At 51.4% G+C, this 22,152-nt stretch overlaps 1 pseudogene; it reads left to right on the top strand.

Moving 5' to 3' along the window:
• The first annotated feature begins 15,830 nt into the window (after nt 1-15,830).
• LOC132317291 (inositol 1,4,5-trisphosphate receptor-interacting protein-like 1) lies at nt 15,831-21,352 on the top strand (annotated as a pseudogene).
• Nucleotides 21,353-22,152: the final 800 nt, after the last annotated feature.

A 22,152-nucleotide genomic window follows, 5' to 3' on the forward strand; every position in this document is an offset into this window, starting at 1 on the left:
GTGCATCACTTTGATGGCGAACGCGGGCATAGGGTGCTGACAGCTCAGCTGCGGCAGAGTCAGCGAGCATTTTGCAGAAGAGCTGATGCAGTGGGCTCTGGTTTCAATGATTCCCTGGGCTTTGGCTTCCCAGGTGTTGTGGGTTAATGCCAGTAGGCAGCTTGGCATCACACAGCTACTCAGTCCCTTTCCCCCAGTGGGATGGAGGAGAGACTCTGAAGCATAAAAGTGGGAAAACGTGTGGGTTGAGAGAGGACAGTTTAGTACGTAAAGCAAGAGCTACATGCCCAGGCCAAGCAAAATAAAGAATTCATTCACTACTCCTCTGGTCTGCTGAGCAGACCTACCTTTTTAGGAAGCCGCCTGCCTCCCTGCGGCTCAGGTTACCATGAAATTTCCTAGTCTTTTATGTCCCTCAGTTTGTTATCATAGAATCATAGAATCATAGAATATCTCAAGTTGGATGGGACCCATAAGCATCATTGAGTCTGAGTCCCTGCTCCTTGCAGGACTATCTAAAACTATATCATATGACTAAGAGCATCATCCAGAGGCTCCTTGAACTCTGACAGGCTTAGTGCCATGACCGCTTCCCTGGGGAGCCTGTTCCAGTGACCAACCACCCTCTTAGGGAAGAACCTTTTCCTAAGGCCCAGTCTGAATTTCCCCTGACACAGCATTATTCTATTTCCTCGTGTCCTGTCGCTGGTCACCAGAGAGAGGAGATCAGCACCTGCCTCTCTGCTGCCCGCCTTGGGGAAGTTGTAGACTGCGATGAGGTCACCCCTCAGCCTTCTCTTCTCCAAGCTGATCAAGCCAAGCGACCTCAGCTGCTCCTCCTAAGCCTTACCCTCGAGGCCTTTCACCATCTTGGTCGCCCTCCTCTAGACACCTAGACACACTCTAATAGTCTGATGTCCTTCTTACATTGAGGCGCCCAAAACTGCACACAGTACTCGAGGTGGGGCTGCACCAGTGCAGTGTCGAGTGGGACAATCTCCTCCCTCAACCAGCTAGCTATGCTGTGCTCGATGCAGCCCAGGACCCAGTTGGCCCTTTGGGCTGCCAGGGCACGCTGTTGACTCCTATTAAATTTGCATTCAACCCAAACCCCCAGATCTCATTCTGCAGCGCTGCTCTCCAGCCTCTCATCCCCCGATTTGATTACCCCATTCCAGGTGGAGAATCGCGCACTTGCTCTTGTTACATTTCATACGGCTGGTGATTGCCCAGCTCTCTAGTCTATCCAGATCTCTCTGTAAGGCCTCTCTACCCTTGAGGGAGTCCACAGCTCCTCCTAGTTCAGTATCATCAGCAAACTTAATTAATGTACATTCGATTGCTGCACCCAGATCATTTATAAAAACATTAAAGAGCGCTGGCCCTAAAATCAAGCCCTGTGGGACCCCACTGGTGACTGGTCACCAGCCTCATGTAACCCCATTTACCATAACTCTTTGAGCCCAACCCATCAGCCAGTTGCTCACCCAACATATTATGGACTTGTCTAGCTGTGTGCTGGACATTTTGTCCGGAAGGATACTGGGAGAGACAGTACCAAAAGCTTTGCTAAAATCCAAAAAACCCCACATTTACTGGCTTCCCTTGGTCAATTAAATGGGTGACCTTGTCATAAAAGGAAATTAAGTCAGTTAAGCAGAACTTTCCCCTCGTGAACCCATGTTGGCTATGACCAATGACTGCATTGTCTTCTCAAGTGTTTTTCAGTAACTCCCAGAATAACCTTCTCCGTAATTTTACCAGGCACTGAAGTGAGACTGACAGGCCTGTAATTACCAGGGTCTTCCTTCTTTCCATTCTTGAAAATTGGGACAACATTTACCAGCTTCCAGTCAACTGCAACCTCTCCAGACTCCCCAGACTGCTGAAAAATAATCGAGAAAGGTCCTGCGATAACATTGGCCAGCTCTTTCAGTACCCTGGTATGAATCCCGTCAGGCTGCATAGATTTTTTCGCATTCAGCTGGAGCAGCAAGTCTCAAACAAGTTCAGAGTCAGCTGGGAGCTCATCATCCCCCCAGTCACGATCTTCCAACACAAGGCTCCGGGGGTCCCAGGGCCCATCATTGGTGTTAAAGACAGAAGCCAAGAAGGCGTTAAACTTCTCTGCTTTGTCTACATCCCTATTTGTGACGTGACCAACCTCATCAAGTAAGGGACCAATGTTATCTCTGATCCTCCTTTTGCTGTTAACATATTTAAAAAAGCCATTTTTGTTGTCCTTCACAGTGCTAGACAGCCTGAACTCTAATCAAGCTTTGGCCGCATGAATTTCTCCCTACAGTGGCGAACAGCATCTCTGTAGTCCTCCCGTGTTGCCTGCCCTTCCTTCCAGTGGCTATACACTTTTCCTTCTGCACCTATGTTCTAGAAGAAGATCCCTGCTCAGCAAAAACAGCCTTCTGCACTGCTTGCTTGACTTCCAACACTTTGTAATTGCCTGGTCCGGCACTCTTAAGAGATGGCTCTTAAAAAGTGACCAGCACTAATGGACCCCAATAACCTCTAATGAAGAGGCCCAGGGGACCTTACTAACTAGTTCCTTGAGCAGCCTGAAGTCTGCTGTCCCCACAGCCAGGCTCGAAGTTTTGCTGGCAGTTTTCCTCCTGTTGCCAACAACTGGAAACTCAGCTATTTCGTGGTCACTGTGACCAAGAATGCCACCAATCACCACTTTGCCCACGAGTCCCTCTCTGTTCACAAACAACAAATCTAGGAGGGCGTCTTTCCTAGTCGGCTCCCTTAGTACCCATATCAAAACGTTATCATCAACGTGGCCTTCAGGAATTTCCTGGGCCTGTTCGTGTCTGCTCTATGACAGTCCCAGTTCGCAGCTGGGACATTGAAGTCGCCCATAAGGACAATCTAGGGTGACTGATCTAGAAATTTCCCCTGATTCCTTAGAGAGTAATACATCGGTGCTGTCATCCTGGCTGGGTGATCTACAGTAGAGTCCTGCAAGAACATCTGCTTTATTAGCTTTTCTCTGAATCTTTACAGAGAGGCTCTCAACCATTTCCCGCTTTGAGAAAGGTGAACCCCATCTGTCGCTAGCTGGCCAAGTGTCATGGAGACTGACCTGTGATCAAAAACCCCAAAATTCTGCTGGTGACACCAGTCACAGAGCCAGGTATTGATCAGCTGGGTCTTCTTGTTTCTTCCCTCTTCATTCCCTGCAACTGAAGGCACAGAGGAAAACACTACTTAAGCACAAAGTAAAACCCTGCTTGTGCTCCTGATCCCTTAACCATTCGTCCCAAGGCTCTGAAGTCTCTTTTGATCACCCTTGGTCTTCTTATTGCAACTTCATCGCTGCCTACATAAAAAAACAATAACAGATAATAAACTGAGGGCCATACCAGACTGGGAACATTTCTAATCACAGCTTTAACATGAGCCTCAGGGAACGACCACATACAGTGGCCAGGTCAGACATCAACTATTGCCTGCTCATGCATCTGAAGCAGCATGGGTGGTTTTGACTCTGTTGTCCAAATGCCATATAACAGTGCTGCCGTCCAGCCACTCCTCCAAACTCCAGGTGACAAAAGGAAGCAAGTATAGCCTCTTCATTGAGGTGAAGATTGGGGTGCAGAAATGCGACTTGGACATCTTCTGGAGAAGCCAGACTACGGAGGCCATCTTCACCCCAAGAACAATGCGGCCAGAGAGCTACGCTGTGGCAGTAGTTCTTCAGGCGTATCACCAGGCACGCCCCGCATGACAGCTGCCACCTCAAATGCCTGCAGATCTGCGCCCGCATCCTGGTGGGCACAGGCTTTTCCACCTATACTTTGAAGACAGTTGTGATGCACCTCCTGACCTCCATACCCCTGTCAGGCTGGCGCAGGAGGGATTTCCTGCCGCGGCTGCAGGATATCATGCGGTACCTGTGCGGCTGCCTGGAGGAGAAACGCCTTGATCATTCTTCTTTGGCAATGAGACCGTGCCCGAGGAGATCACCTTGCCCCAGTCTTCCAAATGGCCGAGCCACTCAACCTCTTCCAGCACCTGGCACAGGATCCTGCTGCCCACGCTGAGGCACTGCGTGAGTTCGATGAGCTGCAAGATAGGCTCACGAGGCTGCTGTTCTATGGACAATGAAAGAGGTCTTCATGCACAGAGCTGTGTTTGCGCGGCTCACAGCTGATGGCACACGACCACCTCATACCCCAGGGAAAAGAGGGGAGTAGGCGGGACACAGGAAGGAAAGGGAAAACCCCGTGCAGCACCAATTCTTTATTCGTGCGCATGAGGTGTCCCATTCAAATTGGGGCACCCCGAACGAGGTTTTACACGAGGTTCTTATACCTTTCCTGGGCGATCAGGTACAACAGGATTTGACCAATCGCTACTTAACACACGCGTAGTACTATTTTGCAAAGCAGCTATAAATCTGCGGCGTCACCATCCCCCTGCTTCCTTCTTGATCTAAACGACCCTGAGTTGGTCTTGCTACAGTTACTTATCAATGATGCCAGATACGGGGAGGGTTTCACAGAGGTGTTCCAGGGGCTAGGAAGCAGGCATGATAGTCTGGGATTGGAGAATTCAGAGCACGTGAGTAAGGGACAGGATCCCGGAAAAGTCAAGCAGGCAAAGGTGAGCCACCCACCCGCCCGCATTAGAACCAGTGCCACCAGGAAAGCGCGTAAGCTATTAGCAACTGGAGATTCCTTACTGAGGGGCACTGAAGCACCTGTTTGCCATCCAGACAATTTGTCTAGAGAAGTTTGCTGCCCACCAGCAGCTCACATTCCTGACGCCACTGAGAGGCTGCCAAGCCTGCTGAATGGTACAGGATATCATCCAGTCCTGCTACGCAAAGTAGGGTCAAACAATACTGTGACGAGGCAACTTAGAAGCAGCAAAAGAGGCCGCGTGTCCCTCGGAGCAATGCTAAAAGGATCAGGAGCACAGGCGGTGTTCTCCTCTATCCCGCCAGGAGGAGGAAGGGGTTCGGGAAGGAGCAGACAAACTGAGCACTGAATGCCTGGCTGCGTAGCTGGTACTCAAGGTTTTGGCTTCTCTGGTCATGGCTCTACCTTTGAGAAGCCAGGTTTGTTGGGAGCTGATGGCATTCACCTGACCCCATACCCCAGGGAAAAAGAGGGGAGAATGTGGGACACAGAAAGGAAAGGGAAATCCCTGCACAGCAGCCCTCTGCCGAGAGCGGCACCATCCTCCTCTCAATGGTCTCCCCAGCGCAGCAGCCGGTGAAGACCACAGTGGCTACGAAGATGATTTTCGCCTGCTTTCCCCTCGCACTGTCACGGCCATGGTGCTGATTTCACAAGGGCCGGGAAACTCCCTGGCAGCTCCGTCTGGGCAGGGACCAAGCAAGAGGCTTGTTCACTGGGTTCCGGGTAGAGAATCTGCCTGTCCCAGACACTCCCCAGGGACTTGGTACCGCAGAGCTGAACATGCTGGACATGGAGAAGACGCTGCTCTATCGGCAGAGCGAGTTTCCCCCTGGGAAATCTCCACCCGCACCCCCTCATCACCCTGGGAAATGTCTCTTTGGAAGCAATGTCCTCTCGCAGTGGCACAGCAGGAGCAGAGGTCCTGCCATGGGCAGGTCCCACCCCACCACCAGGATATACACCACCACCCCCCATCGGTGTCACGAAGGCACCAAGAGCACACCCATGTCCACAAGCACAGAGGTCAGCACCGAGGGAGCCGATCCCATCTCACAGGATGGCATCTCAAGGAACAAAGCATCCATGGGTTACGTCACCAGATTTTATGTTTGGTAAGGGCTTGGGAGGCTTCTGTCTGCTTTGTAAAGGGAGCCCCTGGGAGCCACGTCCTGCCGGGTGGGTCTGCACTTTGTGGGTGTCGGGGCTTCGGCTGCCTGGGGCAGCTGTGAGTCGCTGAGCCGGGGTAGGGCCAAAGGCTGGGGCTGGCTGGCGGGCGTGCCTGTGATGCGCTCTGGCGCCTGTGACAGCACAGGGCACGAGTCACAGTGGGGGTGGTTATAAGGGGCGCCAGCAGGCAGCGCTGCCCCAGTCCGGCCTGGGCCAGCGGTGAGTGCGCACGCGGGGGGGAGGCTGAGCTGGAGGAGGGCGTGGGCAGGAACGCGGAGCCCCAGGGGGGTGGGTTCTCACCACGCTCGTGGGAGCTCCTGCAGCAGGGCGCTGTGCCGCCGCCACCGCCGGGGCTGAGAGCAGGCCTTGCTGCCTCCCAGATGCCTTGCCCCCTCTCCTACCTTCCCCTAGATCCCTGCGACTCCCGTCCCTGTCCCCGCCGCCCCCCGCGCCCCCAGCTCTCTCCCTCCCAGCCCCACTGAACCCCTTCTCTCCCTCCTCCTGCAGGCCATGGCTGTCACAGAATTCTTCGCACTCATTGTGCAAAGCCTCCTCCAGTACCCGCAGATGGTCGGTGATGAGCTGGATGAGGCCACACGCGAGCGCATGCAGCAGCGTGCGGAGCAGCTGAGCCAGGAGATGACTCGGCTGCTGCAGGAGCTGGAGCAAAGGAGCCAGGAGCTGAGGAGCCTGGAGCTGAGTAGCCAGGAGCAGAGCGGCTTTGCCTGGGGAGCCCTGCTCTTTGCTGCCTTGCAGCAGTGGCAATTCTGGGCCGTTGCTGGAGTCCTGGTCCTGCTCTTTGCGCTCTGCTGGCAGCGCACGAAAAGAAGCCGTGAGGTGGACAGCAGCGGGGAAGAGGAAAGCTCCAGCAGCAACACAGAGCAGGAGGAGGAAGAGGAGCAGGAGGTGGAAGAAAGTGAAGGAGAAGATGCTGATGATGAGAGGGATGTGAGCAGGGTGTTTGCAAAGCGCATCCAGTGGCCAGTGCAAAAGCTGGCCTACAGGAACCTGGTGGAGGAGCTGGTGCGTGACCTCCTCCGTGTCTTCCAAGTGCTCTTGTCAAATACGTTCTTCCCGGTGCTGCAACCAGCCATTGGGGTGGGCAGTGCCTTTGAAGGTTGGAGTCCCCATGAGGATGATGCTGTCTACTGCCTGCTTGTGCCCCTTCGGCCCCCCCGTAGGCATGCCTTCCACCTGGAGCTGGGCACCAGGGGGGAGATTTCCTGCCACGGCTGCAGGATATCATGCAGTACCTGCGCTGCTGCCTGGAGGAGAAACGCCTTGATCACTTCTTCTTTGGCAATGAGACCGTGCCCGAGGAGATCACCTTGCCCCCAGCCTTCCAAACGGCCGAGCCACTCAACCTCTTCCAGCACCTGGCACAGGATCCTGCTGCCCATGCTGAGGCACTGCGTGAGTTCGATGAGCTGCAAGATAGGCTCACGAGGCTGCTGTTCTATGGACAATGAAAGAGGTCTTCATGCAGAGCTGTGTTTGCGCGGCTCACAGCTGATGGCACACAACCACCTCGTACCCCAGGGAAAAAGAGGGGAGAAGGCTGGACACAGGAAGGAAAGGGAAAACCCCGTGCGCAGCAGCCCTCTGCCAAGAGCAGCAGCGTTCTCCTCTCAATGGTGTCCCCAGCGCAGCAGATGGTGATGACGATGGTGGCGACAAAGACGAGTTTCGCCCTGCTTTCCCCTCGCACTGGCTGCGGCCGGGAAGGCATTTCACAGGGGCTCAGACATTCTTGCTGGCAGCTCCGGCTGTGCAAGGACCAAGCAAGAGGCACTGCTGATGTGCCTCGGTGTGCTCACTGGGGGCCGGGTGGAGAGTCTACCCATCCTAGACGCTCCCCGGGAGGCTGGTGCCGCAGAACCGAGCACGCAGCATATGGAGAAGACACTGCTCAGTTGGCAGCGGGAACTGCTGAACACACCTTTCCTCCAGAGCAAAAGCACACTCTGGGGAGTCTGAGCCGATGCAGCTGAAGAGGCTGTTGCAAGAAGGCTTGTGACAGAGACTCCCGTTACCACCTGGACGGTGACTGCCCTCCCTCTTCGAGAGAGTCCATTCCCTCCGGGAGATTGGCCGTGGACAAAGATGGCAATAAATCACTTGTTTGAAGAAACGCTGCATCCATGAGTCTCTGTGCATCACTTTGATGGCGAACGCGGGCATAGGGTGCTGACAGCTCAGCTGCGGCAGAGTCAGCGAGCATTTTGCAGAAGAGCTGATGCAGTGGGCTCTGGTTTCAATGATTTCCTGGGCTTTGGCTTCCCAGGTGTTGTGGGTTAATGCCAGTAGGCAGCTTGGCATCACGCTGCTGCTCAATCCCTTTCCCCCAGTGGGATGGAGGAGAGACTCTGAAGCATAAAAGTGGGAAAACGTGTGGGTTGAGAGAGGACAGCTTAGTAGGTAATGCAAGAGCTACATGCCCAGGCCAAGCAAATTAAAGAATTCATTCACTACTCCCCTGCTCTGCTGAGCACACCTGCCTTTTCGGGAAGCGTTCTGCCTCCCTGCGGCTCAGGGTGAAGGCGTTACCAGGAAACTTCCTAACCTAGTACGGCCCTCAGATTATTAGCCACTCTTGCTTTTTCATGTGGGTACCAACAAAGTCGCGATGAGAAGCCCAAGGGCGGTCAAAAGAGACTTCAGGGCCTCGGGGAGATTGGTAAAGGGATCAGGAGCACAGGTAGTGTTCTCCTCTGTCCTCGCAGTCGTAGGGAATGACATCGAAACAAGCAGGCGGACACAGCTTATCAATACCTGGCTCTGGGGCTAGCGTCACTAGCAGAATTTGGGGTTTTTCCATCACGGGATGGTCTACCTGACTCCAGGCCTGCTGGGGCCTGACGAGATTCACCGTTCTCCATGGGGGAAAAGTATTTTTGCTCACCAGTTAGCGGGGCTGATTGAAAGAGTTTTAAACTAGCTTTGAAGGGGGGAAGGGAATAAATCAGGCTTACTAGTGATAAGCTAAGGGACGGCATGACAATGTTTGAGGGACGGTGTGCTAGTGAGAGCTTTCCCTCTACTCCACGATGTGGTGAGTACACTGGAGCGCTTTTGAAATGTTTGTACACTAATGCACACGGTGTGAGGGATAGACAGGAGGGACTAGAGGTCTTGGCTCAGTCCCAGAGCTACGACATCATTGGCCTCAGTGAGACTTGTTGGCAAGAGTCCTGTGACTGGAGTGCTCTGATGGACTGTTACAGGCTCTTCAGGAGAGAGAGGCAGGGCAGGGCAGGCGAGGCGGTGGGGTAGCGCTGTATGTAAAGGAGGGGTTGGGCTGTACAGCGCTTGCAGTTGGGGACGACATGGTCGAGAGCCTTTGCGTAAAGATTAGGGGAAAAGCTAATAAAGCAGATGTTCTTGCAGGACTCTACTATGGATCACCCAGCCAGGATGACGGCACCGATGTATTACTCTCTAAGGAATCAAGGGAAATCTCTGGATCAGTCGCCCTATGTTGTCCTTACGGGAGACTTCAACTTCCCAGCTGCAAATTGGGACTGTCATGGGACAGACACGAACAGGCCCAGGAAATTCCTGAAGGCCACGCTGAAGATAACGTTTTGATTACTAAGGGTACTAAGGGAGCCGAGTAGGAAAGGTGCCCTCCTAGACCTGCTGTTTGTACATAGAGATGGTCTCGTGGGTGAAGTGATGGTTGGTGACTGTCTGGGCCATAGTGATCATGAAAAGGTTGCGTTTAAAACCATTTGCGATATGGGAAAAGCTGTTCGCAGAGGTACTAGCTGTTGACGCGGAAGTCACGGACAACAACACGACGACCAATATGATCAGTTTGATGCCACTTTATTGCGCAGATAGCTCAGTTAATATACCTTCTGTTATCGCATTACACGCGCCGTCAGCCTTATGATTGGTTTTCAGCAAGCAAGCACGCGACTCTAAGCATTCCACCATTGGTTAAAGCTAGCTGTTCACACGAACGTGGCTCCCGCCTATATCCTGGCTGAAGTTCTGTCTTTATCATGCTTTCCTCCCTTTTCTTGTTCTGCTTTTAGATTACACAGCATTCATGCTGCCCGAAGGTAACCTTTCAGTCCAAATCATTGTTCGCTCATAACCTTTGAGTACAGAGGCCTATATACAAGTTAAGTACAGATTTTCAGTGCTTGGAGTGTTCACAGGATGTCCATTTCTTACCAGAAAATCTCCCACAATTCCCCCTTCTTTTTTTTGAACACTCCAAGGCTCATCGGAGAGAACTGGCACTTGGTTGAACCATACTCTTCGCACCATTCCTTCTAATGCCTTTTGAAAACATTGAAATAAACAAGGCAACACAAGCAATGCTACAAAAATGACAAGCAATATAAACAGCCCAGTTTTAACCAGGGTTGCTAACCATCCTGTAATGCCCTACGATTTAAACAATGATTCTAACCATGAAACGTTGTCCTGGGTGACAGCATGTAAGATTTTTGTGTGATCCCATATTTGTTGTACATTGGATAAAATTACCCCTGACTGATCTACATAAGCACAACAAGACTCGTTTATAAGGGTACAGACTCCTCCCACCTGGGCGGTGAGGAGGTCAAGGGCTCGGCGATTCTGCCATACAACCTCTTTCAAGGATGGAACTTCCATCTGCAACGCAGTGATGGCTGCGGCTGTAGCATTGGCAATGAGCTCCATTTCTGTGGAAATATTTACCAGGGCTTGCTCTAACTGTTGAATACCCAATGTAGGAAAGATTGCCCTAACAAAGCTGTGAAAACAGGTATTGTAAATGCTCAAGGGATTCTCTCGGCTTCTCCGACATCGTGACCGCGTCCAAACACCACGCACGATACCATGCATGTCAGAATGATTAAAAACTTGGAGGTTTGGTATTAACATTCCAAGAGTATAGTGCCCAGTCCAGTTGCCAGGCAACTGCTTTCTGGCTATCAAATCACCACACAGCCACCATAGGCCTGGTTGTAGGTCACAGGTGACCGTGATCACGAGGCTTTTATTCTGCCCAGTGAGAGCATAGAGAAAGTCGGTCCACTGTTGGAGATCTATACCCAACGTGTTGTTTTGTGGACCTTGTCTAAGTGCATTAAATGGACCGTATTTCAACCGCACTCTCGTCCAATTCCCCTTCGAGGTATTAAAATTCCCATAATAGGGTGAGGACATTTCATTCCAGGTTACTGCCTTGTTATCATAAGTATAATTGATAAAAACAACAGACTTATTGAGTAGCTGTAATGACTAGGGATGATCCTGTAAGGGGCTAGATAAATTTCTACATTGACCACTAGTGTTGAGTAGTTCATAGGTATTGTATGCACTCCAATTCGTTATCGGAATACCAGTTACGGGGTTCTGATATTGATCAGCCGTACCACAAACCCAACATTCCTTCAACCCAGTGATATTTACCTTTTGAAGTGAGGTGACAAACGAATTACCGGAGAAAGCAGTAAGGCTTCCACCAGGTAACGCTAACAAGCCCATAAATAACAACCACCGCTCCATATTTATCTGTTCCTTCGTCTATCCCTATTATATTTAAACAAATCAGCACACTTTGATTTAGTTTGTTCCCATTCATTCACAACCAAATGACAGTACTAACCAAATGATCAATACAAATCATGCAACGTAGTAACCAAGTGATTAATACAAATCATATATGCAATTGTATGCCACCCGGCGGGGTTCTCACAAACCGTGACTTATGAGCAGCTTCAAATGACTGGTCTCTAACAAAAAAGAATGCCTTATTCTTACCAGAGGTCCTTGTCTGCCCCCGCAAGGATCCACTGAATCGGTGAGTCCCTCCAGAGAAATCTCTGGGGCTGGCCTAGGGAGTCGCCGATTCAGAGGTTCCTGCAGCCGGACAGAGATTGTCCCATCTAAAACTGAAACAACAAAGTCGGTACCAAGCCCGCGATCAGGACGGTTTTCCAAGATGAATAACTTAATAACAACTAGTTTGTTATTAAGCAGGCATTCTTTAATACAGCGCTGGGCAGCACTGGGGATTTGTCCACCATGAGTGCTCCAACGGGTTAGCAAAGCACCTCAGTTCATATACAGAAAAATCATACATATTCATCAGAATTCTAAAAAGGCCAGTCTTATGTGGATGAGTTCCCGGAATTCATTTGCTGCCAGATCCGCGTATACCATAACTGAGTCTGTTGGAGCAGTCTGTCAGAGTTGGCCTCAGGCTCGTGACGTGTTGCTACCATGATGCGAGAAGCATTGCGAACCGATTTGGTATTGTCCTTCTAAACAGTCATGACACCAATGTCCCGCTAATCCTCGACAACGAAATTCTTGTCGTCCGCAGGTGGCACAGTGCACGTATTCAGTTGTCATTCAACTGGACGGGGTCAATCGAAGGAGGAGGTTCTTTCCATGGTCTAATCCACCGTGCTGGGACCCACCGTGGACCCTGATCTGTTAAGATCCAAGCATAACCTCTCCCAGTCATTTTAACTTCAGCAGGACCTTTCCATTCCCCAGAAATTGGGTCCTTGAACTGTACCCGCACAGGTGTCGAGGGCTGCAGGCCAGATTTCAGCGATAAATGATGTATCACTATTGGGGGGGACTTGCGATCGCCCGTTAAGTGTAAAAAAATTAACACACACAGCACTTTTGCAAGCTGTTCAGCTGGACACAGGGATGAGTCTCCCCCTTTTTGTTTTTGCAAAAGCGATTTCAGCCTAGCATGAGCACGTTCTACTATGGCCTGTCCCGTCAGGGAATGTGGAATACCCGTAGACCTACGGATGCCCCACTGGGTACAAAAATGTGCGAAGCGATGCGAAACAGAAGCAGGCCCGTTATCGGTTTTAATTTCATTAGGTACACCTAACACAGCGATGGATGCACACATATGTCTAACCACATGTCTCGCCGTTTCACCTGTCTGCGCCGTTGCCCACATAGCCAGAGAATATGTGTCAATGCTTACATGAACATATTTTTGACGCCCAAATTCAGGAATATGAGTGACGTCCATCTGCCACAATTGTAAAGCATGCAATCCACGAGGATTGACTCCTAAACCCAATCCCAGACCTGTAATTTGGCAGTCCGGACATGATTGCACAATGCCACGGGCATCAGAAATAGAAAGATTAAATTGTCTCACTAAAACTTTAGCCGATTGGTGAAAAAATTCATGGGAACTCCGGGCTTGCGCAAACAGGTTAGTTTGGCGATTTTCCCAAGCGGCGGCAACTAAGTCATCTGCTCTGTTATTGCCAATGGCCAGACCAGAGTCAAACTGATGGCTGTGAATATGCGTAATAAAATGAGGATTGGTTCGCTGATTTAACAAATGCAACATCTGTAACAACAACTGGTATAATATCGGGTTTTTCACCTCACGTACCATAGATCGTTCAATCCGTTTAACAGTACCCACCGCATACAAAGAATCAGAAACAATGTTAAGAGGTTGAGTTGCCCAATTCTGAAAAGCCCAAACCACGGCCTTTAGCTCTAATGTTTGCAACGAATCTTGCGGACAACCCGTAAGCAATTGGGAATGCCATTGTCCCTGAACACACCAAGTAATAGCGGCTCGTTTTGACTTTTTTCCTGCATCGGTAAAAATGGTAAGCCCTGGGACAGGCGTTTCTCATAATTGCGGAGATTCTTCAAACGCTTGGTCCTGTAACAACGGTAAAAGTCTTGTGGGTGGGTAAGCATTAGTAATCTGACCAGTATATTCTGCAAAAGCATATTGTAAAATATCAGAAGAGGACAAAAGCCAATCTAAATAGGATTGCTTAACAGGAATATAAATTCGTTCTGGATCCTGCCCTGTTAAATCAATACTGCGACGCCTTCCCTTTATGATGATATTTGCAAGCAGTTCTATTCTAGTAGACACTGTTGTCTTAGGCTGATATGACAAGAAAAGCCATTCTAATATTACAACACTTTTTGGTGATTGCTGGATTAAGAGACCTAAAACATGGTTCCTACTTTTACTGGAATTAACAATAAGTAAGTGCATAGGTAGTTCTGTAATGAATCGTTGTGATGCCCCACTGACTAATTTCTTGGTTATCTTTTGCAAAGCTTGCTGTTGCTGCATCGATAAATGAGACCAAGTGTCCTGAGCATAGGCAGCCTCAATCGTGGGGATAAGTCTTTTATTGCGTGCCCAAATTAACAGCGCCTTCGAGGTAGACAGGTTGTGACGGAGAGAAAGACTTCACTGTCAGGTTCAAATTAACAATTTATTTGAACTTCACTCACAGGTCCAATACGCCACTATTGCAGGTTCTTTTATGGATACAATGGAGGAATGCACTATTGCAATTAAATACACAATTCACAAGCGTGCTAGATATTAATACCTTACAAAAAAAAGAGTGCACTAATCACAGTCTTAAAGCATGCCAAATACCATACGTATGTTTCTTAATCACTTACCCCCTCTCTCAGGTAAGGCCTCTTAATCCCTGGGAAGTTACTTTGTACAGCGTCCTGGACAAGGGGGAAAGAATCTCCTACAGGCCAGCTGTACCCTTGGAAAAGCGACTCTCCCCATTTTTCTGCCCAAACCTTACGGGTTTTTTTATTCCCTGATTTGATGGGTGGGGGCAGGCTTATGCACGAATGTTTATCTCTGGTGCCTTGATGGCTCGGCTCCTTAGTCTATGTGGTAATTTAGTGATGTCTAGCACACAGTTACTGAATAGTGGTGGAATGGTACTCAGGGCATTTTGTTTGTTAAGGGATCATTCAGGCTCCATTTGGGTTTTGGGTTTCGGGTTCCGGCAGTGTTCAGACAACCCCGGGCTGAGCCGTTTCCACAGCTCCCCCCAGGTCCTCTCTGCATAGATAAGGATTTGTCAAGGTGAGACAAAGCTGAGTCCAATCACAACTCCCTGCATCTTGCCTTGGTGCTCTGAAACAGGTTTAGCCGGGTGATCCCATACACAGATCATAACTCAGTCCTCTCGTAGAGAGTATATGTAGGAGAAACTTGAGCACTGCCGCCTCTTCCTTTGACAAAGAAGACCCCATTCTCCTCCCGGCCGCTCGCTTGATCAGAGCAAGATTCCCTTTGTTTTCTTAGCGCGCTAAATTTTCCCGAGTCCTAGGGTAGCGCTCACCTGTTCCGGCCGGCTTCCACCCCCTCTTTTCGTGGACTGCTCATCGGACCGTACTTGATCCCTTATCAATCTGAGGGTCCCTGTCCTCTCGCAGTGGCACAGCAGGAGCAGAGGTCCTGCCGTGGGCAGGTCCCACCCCACCACCAGGATATACACCACCACCCACCATCGGTGTCACGAAGGCACCAAGAGCACACCCATGTCCACAAGCACAGAGGTCAGCACCAAGGGAGCCGATCCCATCTCACAGGATGGCATCTCAAGGAACAAGCATCCATGGGTTATGTCACCCGATTTTATGTTTGGTAAGGGCTTGGGAGGCTTCTGTCTGCTTTGTAAAGGGAGCCCCTGGGAGCCACGTCCTGCCGGGTGGGTCTGCACTTTGTGGGTGTCGGGGCTTCGGCTGCCTGGGGCAGCTGTGAGTCGCTGAGCCGGGGTAGGGCCAAAGGCTGGGGCTGGCTGGCGGGCGTGCCTGTGATGCGCTCTGGTGCCTGTGACAGCACAGGGCACGAGTCACAATGGGGGTGGTTATAAGGGGCGCCAGCAGGCAGCGCTGCCCCAGTCCGGCCTGGGCCAGCGGTGAGTGCGCACGCGGGGGGAGGCTGAGCTGGAGGAGGGCGTGGGCAGGAACGCGGAGCCCCAGGGGGGTGGGTTCTCACCCTGCCTCGAGGGCCCAGACACTCGTGGGAGCGCCTTGGGCAGGGCACTGTGCTGCTGCCGCCGCCGGGGCTGACAGCAGGCCTTCCTGCCTCCCACGATGCCTCGCCCCCTCTCCTACATGTCCCCAGATCCCTGCGGCTCTCATCTCTGCCCCCCCACCACCAGCAGCTCCCTCCCTCCCAGCCCCACTGAACCCCTTCTCTCCCTCCTCCTGCAGGCCATGGCTGTCGCAATATTCCTCGCACTCATTGTGCAAAGCCTCCTCCAGTACCCGCAGATGGTCAGGGATGAGCTGGATGAGGCCACGCCCGAGTGCATGCAGCAGTGTGCGGAGCAGCTGAGCCAGGAGATGACTCGGCTGCTGCAGGAGCTGGAGCAGAGGAGCCAGGAGCAGAGCGCCTTTGCCTGGGGAGCCCTGCTCTTTGCTGCCTTGCAGCAGTGGCAATTCTGGGCCATTGCTGGAGTCCTGGTCCTGCTCTTTGGGCTCTGCTGGTGGCTCAGGAAAGGGAGCCGTCAGCCAGCCAGCAGCCGCAAGGAGGGCAGCTCCAGAAAGAAGGCACATAATAAGGAGCAGGCAGTAAAACCCAGTGTTGCACTGCATGTGGGCAGAGTTTTGTCCAGTCGCCTCCTGGACCTGCCAGAATCGTTCGTGATGGTGGAGGAGCTGGTGGATGAACTTCTCCGCATCTGCCGAAAGCTTTCCAGGAATACTTTCATGCCGCAACTGAAGCCAGCCATTGGGGTGGGCAGTGCCTTAGAAAGTTGGAGTCCTCATAAGCATGATGCTGTCTTCTGCCTGCTTGTGCCCCTGAAGCCCCCCCGTGGGCACACCTTCCACCTGGAACTGGGCACCATGGAGGAGATGCCAGCGAGGCATGCCAGTCTCCGCGTGGAGCTCGAGTGCACCTGCACGAGGGAGCAGCTGGTGGAGGACATGCTGTGCTTCCTCCACCACCCCGAGGAGGAGCTGAGGAGGAATCAGGGCGCCAGCCTCCTAGACACCCTCTGCACCGGCCCCTACCTAGACATGGAGAAAACCACCCTCTGGTTCCAGATATTGGTAAAAGCAGCCTGGGTGGCTTTGCCTCTGTCGCAACACTGCCGTCTAACAGTGCTACCTTCCAGGCGCTCAGGCAAGCTCCGGCTGACAAACACGGACGATATTACCCTCCTGATTGAGGTGATGTTTGGGGTGCAGCAAGATGGCTCAGACACCTTCCTGAGCATCGAGTAGGTAGAGGCCAGTGTTACCAGCAGCAGGACGTGGCCAGAGAGCTGTGCTGTGCCAGACGAGCAGTTCTCCAAGCACAGGGCCAGGCCTGAGGACACTCCCCGGGGAGCTCGTGCTGCAGAACTGAGCAGGCTGGACACAGAGAACACGCTGCTCATGCGGCAGTGGGAATTGCTGCCGCATCTTTCCTCCACAGCAGAAGCACACTCTGGGGAGTGGGACCCGATGCAGCTGAAGGGGCCATTGCAAGGAGCCTTGCAACAGAGACTCCGTTACCACCTGGACGGTGACTGCCCTCCCTCTTCGAGAGAGTCCGTTCCCTCCGGGAGACTGGCCGTGGACAAAGATGGCAATAAATCACTTGTTTGAAGAAACGCTGCATCCATGAGTCTCTGTGCATCACTTTGATGGCGAACGCGGGCATAGGGTGCTGACAGCTCAGCTGCGGCAGAGTCAGCGAGCATTTTGCAGAAGAGCTGATGCAGTGGGCTCTGGTTTCAATGATTCCCTGGGCTTTGGCTTCCCAGGTGTTGTGGGTTAATGCCAGTAGGCAGCTTGGCATCACACAGCTACTCAGTCCCTTTCCCCCAGTGGGATGGAGGAGAGACTCTGAAGCATAAAAGTGGGAAAACGTGTGGGTTGAGAGAGGACAGTTTAGTACGTAAAGCAAGAGCTACATGCCCAGGCCAAGCAAAATAAAGAATTCATTCACTACTCCTCTGGTCTGCTGAGCAGACCTACCTTTTTAGGAAGCCGCCTGCCTCCCTGCGGCTCAGGTTACCATGAAATTTCCTAGTCTTTTATGTCCCTCAGTTTGTTATCATAGAATCATAGAATATCTCAAGTTGGATGGGACCCATAAGCATCATTGAGTCTGAGTCCCTGCTCCTTGCAGGACTATCTAAAACTATATCATATGACTAAGAGCATCATCCAGAGGCTCCTTGAACTCTGACAGGCTTAGTGCCATGACCGCTTCCCTGGGGAGCCTGTTCCAGTGACCAACCACCCTCTTAGGGAAGAACCTTTTCCTAAGGCCCAGTCTGAATTTCCCCTGACACAGCATTATTCTATTTCCTCGTGTCCTGTCGCTGGTCACCAGAGAGAGGAGATCAGCACCTGCCTCTCTGCTGCCCGCCTTGGGGAAGTTGTAGACTGCGATGAGGTCACCCCTCAGCCTTCTCTTCTCCAAGCTGATCAAGCCAAGCGACCTCAGCTGCTCCTCCTAAGCCTTACCCTCGAGGCCTTTCACCATCTTGGTCGCCCTCCTCTAGACACCTAGACACACTCTAATAGTCTGATGTCCTTCTTACATTGAGGCGCCCAAAACTGCACACAGTACTCGAGGTGGGGCTGCACCAGTGCAGTGTCGAGTGGGACAATCTCCTCCCTCAACCAGCTAGCTATGCTGTGCTCGATGCAGCCCAGGACCCAGTTGGCCCTTTGGGCTGCCAGGGCACGCTGTTGACTCCTATTAAATTTGCATTCAACCCAAACCCCCAGATCTCATTCTGCAGCGCTGCTCTCCAGCCTCTCATCCCCCGATTTGATTACCCCATTCCAGGTGGAGAATCGCGCACTTGCTCTTGTTACATTTCATACGGCTGGTGATTGCCCAGCTCTCTAGTCTATCCAGATCTCTCTGTAAGGCCTCTCTACCCTTGAGGGAGTCCACAGCTCCTCCTAGTTCAGTATCATCAGCAAACTTAATTAATGTACATTCGATTGCTGCACCCAGATCATTTATAAAAACATTAAAGAGCGCTGGCCCTAAAATCAAGCCCTGTGGGACCCCACTGGTGACTGGTCACCAGCCTCATGTAACCCCATTTACCATAACTCTTTGAGCCCAACCCATCAGCCAGTTGCTCACCCAACATATTATGGACTTGTCTAGCTGTGTGCTGGACATTTTGTCCGGAAGGATACTGGGAGAGACAGTACCAAAAGCTTTGCTAAAATCCAAAAAACCCCACATTTACTGGCTTCCCTTGGTCAATTAAATGGGTGACCTTGTCATAAAAGGAAATTAAGTCAGTTAAGCAGAACTTTCCCCTCGTGAACCCATGTTGGCTATGACCAATGACTGCATTGTCTCTCAAGTGTTTTTCAGTAACTCCCAGAATAACCTTCTCCGTAATTTTACCAGGCACTGAAGTGAGACTGACAGGCCTGTAATTACCAGGGTCTTCCTTCTTTCCATTCTTGAAAATTGGGACAACATTTACCAGCTTCCAGTCAACTGCAACCTCTCCAGACTCCCCAGACTGCTGAAAAATAATCGAGAAAGGTCCTGCGATAACATTGGCCAGCTCTTTCAGTACCCTGGTATGAATCCCGTCAGGCTGCATAGATTTTTTCGCATTCAGCTGGAGCAGCAAGTCTCAAACAAGTTCAGAGTCAGCTGGGAGCTCATCATCCCCCCAGTCACGATCTTCCAACACAAGGCTCCGGGGGTCCCAGGGCCCATCATTGGTGTTAAAGACAGAAGCCAAGAAGGCGTTAAACTTCTCTGCTTTGTCTACATCCCTATTTGTGACGTGACCAACCTCATCAAGTAAGGGACCAATGTTATCTCTGATCCTCCTTTTGCTGTTAACATATTTAAAAAAGCCATTTTTGTTGTCCTTCACAGTGCTAGACAGCCTGAACTCTAATCAAGCTTTGGCCGCATGAATTTCTCCCTACAGTGGCGAACAGCATCTCTGTAGTCCTCCCGTGTTGCCTGCCCTTCCTTCCAGTGGCTATACACTTTTCCTTCTGCACCTATGTTCTAGAAGAAGATCCCTGCTCAGCAAAAACAGCCTTCTGCACTGCTTGCTTGACTTCCAACACTTTGTAATTGCCTGGTCCGGCACTCTTAAGAGATGGCTCTTAAAAAGTGACCAGCACTAATGGACCCCAATACCCTCTAATGAAGAGGCCCAGGGGACCTTACTAACTAGTTCCTTGAGCAGCCTGAAGTCTGCTGTCCCCACAGCCAGGCTCGAAGTTTTGCTGGCAGTTTTCCTCCTGTTGCCAACAACTGGAAACTCAGCTATTTCGTGGTCACTGTGACCAAGAATGCCACCAATCACCACTTTGCCCACGAGTCCCTCTCTGTTCACAAACAACAAATCTAGGAGGGCGTCTTTCCTAGTCGGCTCCCTTAGTACCCATATCAAAACGTTATCATCAACGTGGCCTTCAGGAATTTCCTGGGCCTGTTCGTGTCTGCTCTATGACAGTCCCAGTTCGCAGCTGGGACATTGAAGTCGCCCATAAGGACAATCTAGGGTGACTGATCTAGAAATTTCCCCTGATTCCTTAGAGAGTAATACATCGGTGCTGTCATCCTGGCTGGGTGATCTACAGTAGAGTCCTGCAAGAACATCTGCTTTATTAGCTTTTCTCTGAATCTTTACAGAGAGGCTCTCAACCATTTCCCGCTTTGAGAAAGGTGAACCCCATCTGTCGCTAGCTGGCCAAGTGTCATGGAGACTGACCTGTGATCAAAAACCCCAAAATTCTGCTGGTGACACCAGTCACAGAGCCAGGTATTGATCAGCTGGGTCTTCTTGTTTCTTCCCTCCTCATTCCCTGCAACTGAAGGCACAGAGGAAAACACTACTTAAGCACAAAGTAAAACCCTGCTTGTGCTCCTGATCCCTTAACCATTCGTCCCAAGGCTCTGAAGTCTCTTTTGATCACCCTTGGTCTTCTTATTGCAACTTCATCGCTGCCTACATAAAAAAACAATAACAGATAATAAACTGAGGGCCATACCAGACTGGGAACATTTCTAATCACAGCTTTAACATGAGCCTCAGGGAAGGACCACATACAGTGGCCAGGTCAGACATCAACTATTGCCTGCTCATGCATCTGAAGCAGCATGGGTGGTTTTGACTCTGTTGTCCAAATGCCATATAACAGTGCTGCCGTCCAGCCACTCCTCCAAACTCCAGGTGACAAAAGGAAGCAAGTATAGCCTCTTCATTGAGGTGAAGATTGGGGTGCAGAAATGCGACTTGGACATCTTCTGGAGAAGCCAGACTACGGAGGCCATCTTCACCCCAAGAACAATGCGGCCAGAGAGCTACGCTGTGGCAGTAGTTCTTCAGGCATATCACCAGGCACGCCCCGCATGACAGCTGCCACCTCAAATGCCTGCAGATCTGCGCCCGCATCCTGGTGGGCACAGGCTTTTCCACCTATACTTTGAAGACAGTTGTGATGCACCTCCTGACCTCCATACCCCTGTCAGGCTGGCGCAGGAGGGATTTCCTGCCGCGGCTGCAGGATATCATGCGGTACCTGTGCTGCTGCCTGGAGGAGAAACGCCTTGATCACTTCTTCTTTGGCAATGAGACCGTGCCCGAGGAGATCACCTTGCCCCAGCCTTCCAAACGGCCGAGCCACTCAACCTCTTCCAGCACCTGGCACAGGATCCTGAAGCCCACGCTGAGGCACTGCGTGAGTTCGATGAGCTGCAAGATAGGCTCACGAGGCTGCTGTTCTATGGACAATGAAAGAGGTCTTCATGCACAGAGCTGTGTTTGCGCGGCTCACAGCTGATGGCACACGACCACCTCATACCCCAGGGAAAAGAGGGGAGTAGGCGGGACACAGGAAGGAAAGGGAAAACCCCGTGCAGCACCAATTCTTTATTCGTGCGCATGAGGTGTCCCATTCAAATTGGGGCACCCCGAACGAGGTTTTACACGAGGTTCTTATACCTTTCCTGGGCGACCAGGTACAACAGGATTTGACCAATCGCTACTTAACACACGCGTAGTACTATTTTGCAAAGCAGCTATAAATCTGCGGCGTCACCATCCCCCTGCTTCCTTCTTGATCTAAACGACCCTGAGTTGGTCTTGCTACAGTTACTTATCAATGATGCCAGATACGGGGAGGGTTTCACAGAGGTGTTCCAGGGGCTAGGAAGCAGGCATGATAGTCTGGGATTGGAGAATTCAGAGCACGTGAGTAAGGGACAGGATCCCGGAAAAGTCAAGCAGGCAAAGGTGAGCCACCCACCCGCCCGCATTAGAACCAGTGCCACCAGGAAAGCGCGTAAGCTATTAGCAACTGGAGATTCCTTACTGAGGGGCACTGAAGCACCTGTTTGCCATCCAGACAATTTGTCTAGAGAAGTTTGCTGCCCACCAGCAGCTCACATTCCTGACGCCACTGAGAGGCTGCCAAGCCTGCTGAATGGTACAGGATATCATCCAGTCCTGCTACGCAAAGTAGGGTCAAACAATACTGTGACGAGGCAACTTAGAAGCAGCAAAAGAGGCCGCGTGTCCCTCGGAGCAATGCTAAA

This window comes from Gavia stellata, chromosome 7, assembly GCF_030936135.1.
Source record: "Gavia stellata isolate bGavSte3 chromosome 7, bGavSte3.hap2, whole genome shotgun sequence".
NCBI classification, from domain to species: domain Eukaryota; kingdom Metazoa; phylum Chordata; class Aves; order Gaviiformes; family Gaviidae; genus Gavia; species Gavia stellata.